A 5,117-nucleotide genomic window follows, 5' to 3' on the forward strand; every position below is an offset into this window, starting at 1 on the left:
ATGACTTCTATTATGTTTGTCTTTAGATGTATTTGATATTCAAATGAGTGTGCATCATTTATGGATCATATGCATTATATGCACCGGTATGGGACGGTGGCATATTAGGAATTGATTAAATCAAAACGCTAATTCCTACCTATTCATACATACAGAATGGATTAACTAAAACAGTTAAATCCTACATGGATTCATGTCTTGTCAACTAAAACAGTTGAACAACATATTGGATATTTGTTTTATATTATGTATTAGGAAGGATTTATATATATGATTATGGTACTGTGATATGAGCTTAAGTCTCAAGATCATGGTTAGGGTGCGTATATCGCCTAGGATGAGTAACTAGATATAGTTGATGTTCCTTGGTAGGTCTAGGTATACATGCATACCGTGATGTGTGATTTACATGTTACCTTCTATTAAGGCTGAGACTACACTATAGGCTAGTAAGCATCCTATAGTGTGTATTTATATCTATATGGACTATTTTAGTTATTGTTAAGCTATTTAGGATGTATCTGCGTATCGAATTTCTGTATGGGTTGTAGTAGGATGAAATTTACTAGTGGGCCTGACTCACTCTTTTTTTTCAGGTGTTCGTCGATTCTAGGCTTAGAGCTTCATCGTGCTGAGCAGATACAGTCACTCACTCCTCCGACTATATAGGATTATTTTTCATGTTTTAGATTTTGGATTCTGTTTTTGTACTTTAGTTTCATGTGGGATTTTTTAAGGGGTCCACAAGATGGATTCCCGAGTTGTACGGAAATTAAAAAGTTTGACTTATATTAATTTATAATTTTTGGAGGATTTTTAACATTTAGAATTCTTTTCTAACTTTATTATTTTATTCTTATTTCGTTTTTGTATTCCATATTCATTTACATATTAATTGTTTGGTATCCCTCGGATCTGTGCTCGGATTTGATCACCCGTGGCTCTAGAATTGAGGGATATCACACACACACACACACACATATATATATATATATAGTTATAATTATATATTATATATGTGTATATAATCACGTTTTATCAGACTTAGTATATGTATTTATATTTATATTTATATTTTCTTTTCTTTTTCTTTTTATTGTATTAATCTTGGGGTATAATTAGGATTAGGGTTTTAGTGTTTGGCATATATGTATATATATATGCTTTATGTCTGCGAAGGGTTTAGAAACCCTATTCATGTCCTTGAAAAGGCAGAGAGTTGAGAGAAAGAAGAGAGGTGTGGCTAAAGGAGGAAGGCCGAACCCGAGAAGGAAGTATGAGGGTTGCTCATATAGGTGTAGACCAACCTGCAGATGACGACGATGGCTACCTAGGTCCCTGGAATCAAGGAAGAATAAGTTAAGGTTTCAATCTGAAACCTAGAGACAAGTTCTTCTCATACTCTCTCCCTTATATTCGTGTTCTATGCATGCCTAGGTTAATTCCAGGATCAATAAAAGGTTAACTTAACTTTGTATGCATGTTTGTATTAAATTAAAATTGATTTAATTGTTGGTATGGGTTCTTGATTAAATCTTGAATTTTCTTGCATATCAACTTGTTTTGAGTTATGTTTATGATGCATATGAACTTTATATATATTACTGGGATGATGTGGAATAAGATTTAGACCCTTGGGACCATTAGCAATGAAGTACAAAGGGATTAGAACTCGCCAGAGATAAAAAAAGATGGAGAATAGCATGAGTGGAGGCAGCTTCATTGAAATGGAACCGGCTGCATGCATGTGGGAGGCGGCTCCCTTGCTGGACTTTTGGTTAGGGTGTGTTCGGGCTTGGTTTTTGGATTACAGAAGGGTTTAAAACATACCTAGGCTATAATGGATGGTTGGAATGATTTAAATTGGCATAATTATTTTCCCAAATGTATAATTTATGTTAATTTGCCATGGTTATGAACAATATAATGTTTTAAATAAATCTGTATATTGTTAACAAATGATGAAATTGCGTATTATTAATCCAGCAATTTAAATGGATGTTAAATGATTTAAATCATGGATTGTCAGTATAATTTAGTCATGTATTTATCTAATGTTGGGTATGCTGATTTCTGGATTTAATTAATGTATTAATTTATTTCTTCATCAATTATTGGATGGAAGGGAGGAATTTAATTGCTTAAAAATAATTTAGCAATTAATATGGATGTTATATGATTTTAATATGCATGGGTAGAATAATATGATCACGTATTTAGTCTGACCTTATTATGCTTAATTCTGAAATTTTTTTATGATGTATTTAAATTATTGCATTAACTGTGGATTTACTTGATGTACTGCTTTATCTGTTACATTATGTATTAGATTGTGTGGTTTAAATGCATTAGTATAAGACGGTAGCATTCTAGGGACAGATTAATCAAAGAAGTTAAGTCTTACCTATTTTATATAAGGGAATGGATTAACTAAAAATATTAAGTCCTATTTATATTCGAGTCAGGTCAACTAAACAAGTTGAATGATTTATAGAGGATTATTTTATACTGAATATTTATTTATGTTTGGATAGGACAGATTATTTATATATGTAATTATGATGCCATGATATGAGCTTGAGTCTCAGGATCGATGGTTAGGGAGCGTATAAGCAGTGGGATACATAGCTGGCTATGATGGTTAATGGTGTAACTTGTTAGGTCTAGGTACTCATGCCCACTTCAGGTGCGTTTTGCATGTTGCCTACTAGTCAGGTTGAGACCACCTTGTAGTCCAGTAAGAGTTCCTTAGTGTGTATCTATATATATATATGGACTACTAGTTATTGTTGGATTGACTAGGATGTATACGTATATCGGATCTCTGCTTGAACTGTAGTAGAGTAGAACTTGTTTGTGAGCCTAACCCACCATTATTTTTCAGATGTTCGTTAGGGGTGGGGATTGCTCGTGCTGAGCAGGGATTAGTCTACTTCATTCTTCCGGATTATCTACATAGGAGTTCCTTTATGTTTCAGTTTTTTAATATAAACAGTTATTGCTGTCATTTGTTCAGTTGGGATTTTCTAGGGATCCACATAGTATGGTTTCTCGAGTTGTATTACTTTGAAGGATTAATTGTATCAGAATAATTTACCATTTAATGAAATTTTATTATGAGGTTTTAATTAATGGATTATCATTTTACTTTCTTTCAGAAATTTATTTATTCTTTGTTATCTATTTTGTACTCTGTGTTCGATTACTACCAATTTGTTTTTTATATGCTCGGGTATTCGGGCATGGGCCTGACCAACCCGCATCCAGAAATCCAGGGATATCACAGTTACCATATCAATCTCAACTCTAAAATAGAAACTTAATGAGACACATTTTCCTTTACAAATTTCAGCATTCCAAAATAGTAAAGGAAATTAATTTTTGCACACAATTTTGAACCACAAACCCAACATATATATTTCAGGCCAGCTGAGTTGCGTTCCATTATTATTATTTTATATCAATAATGATCCTTAGCCTTTCCTCAGTCCAAATTAGCCATGTCGTTCGACAAGGCAATGAGGTTGTTAATGCCATCATGAAGCATCTGGTTAATGATGCTGCTCTTCATCACATTCCTTTACATATCCAGGCCCTTGCTTGTAATGATTTTCGATCCTAATTGTTGTATCCTTTTGTTTGCCGAAAAAAAAAAAAAAAAAAAAAAATGCATGAGAAATTGGTTCTAACTATATATTGGTGCAATTCAATTTAAATTCACTAATTAAAAAAATAACCCCCACAAGAGTGTATTATATGACTCCACATTTTCTTAATCGAAAATTCTGTATTGAAATGGACCATTAAGTGTCAATGGGGCAAGATCATCTAAAAAATTATTAGGTAGTTCCGGAACCATAGGTCCTAGACTAATTAGGTATGTGTTTATTTATTTATTTATTTATTTCTAATAGTATATTAAGATACACTGTCATATTACCAATGTGAGGTAGGCAAATAAATTGTTAATTCGAGAATCCGATTCGATCCTGTCCGATCCATGCAGATCGGATTGGATTGCTACATCCACGGATCGGTGACGAATTCATAAAAATCTAATCCGTAGCTCATGGATCGAATCACAGATTGGGTTGTTAAAAATCAAATCCGATCCGTGAAATTTATATATATATTTTCAAAGAATATATTACTTAATGATAATTTAAATATATGAATTAATATTAATAAATTATAATTTTATCTATTAGGTTATGGTTAAAATATAAATAAATAATAAATTATATTAATTATAAAAATAATAATAAATAATTTATATAAAACCCAATCCGTTATTATACGGATTCGATCCAATCCGATCCGTGGGATAACGGATTGGTGACAGACTAAACTTGTTTAATTTGTTGGGAGCGGATTGGATTAGGATTGATGTCTAATTCGATCGGTGACCACCCCTAATAAAATTGTTGTGTTTTTTTATACTATTCTTTTAAACAATCAAATCAACATATTTTCTTTTTCCTTCCCTTTTCTTATTTTATTAAAAAATTAATCATATATTAATTTAATTTATAAAAGTTATGTGAGCTTTTGGGTATAATACGGTTGTTATTGGATGATACATTAATAATGGCTGCAGCCAAAATAAACAGTTCAAACTTTTGTATAAATACATATTTACACACACAAACATATATATAAAACAGTTGGAGACCAAACCATTGGTACAAAATTTCCTAATAATTTCTCCGACACGTGGGTTGTGCTGTCCATCCTCTTACACTACGTCTAGACTCTAGAGTACAACACGTGTGTATAGGCAACGACGAGCTATTTATTAGTATTAATTTACCAAATACAATTCTTTTGGTCTTCAGTTAATGGAACATGAAACAACAAAAAATCACCATTTTCCATAATATACTGATTCAGTACCAAAAACATTTGAGAAAAAGAATAAGATAAAGAGAGAGAGCGAGAGAGAAAGAGGGAAGACCTTGAGTCAAGTAAAGTAGTAGTAGTGGCAGTACGGAAGATAAAAAGATGATCGATCATCGTTATCTTTTTGGGTCTAATGAAAAAGAATTTAGCTTTCATAAAAAGAATTCCTTATTCCTAAGCTTTCTGATTCCTCGCCTGATTTTCGGGTTTGCTTTCTC

The sequence above is a fragment of the Cornus florida genome, unplaced genomic scaffold (genome assembly GCF_030987335.1).
Source record: "Cornus florida cultivar Cherokee Brave unplaced genomic scaffold, ASM3098733v1 CherokeeBrave_3.0.0_Hap2_Chr02, whole genome shotgun sequence".
Classification (NCBI taxonomy): Eukaryota; Viridiplantae; Streptophyta; class Magnoliopsida; order Cornales; family Cornaceae; genus Cornus; species Cornus florida.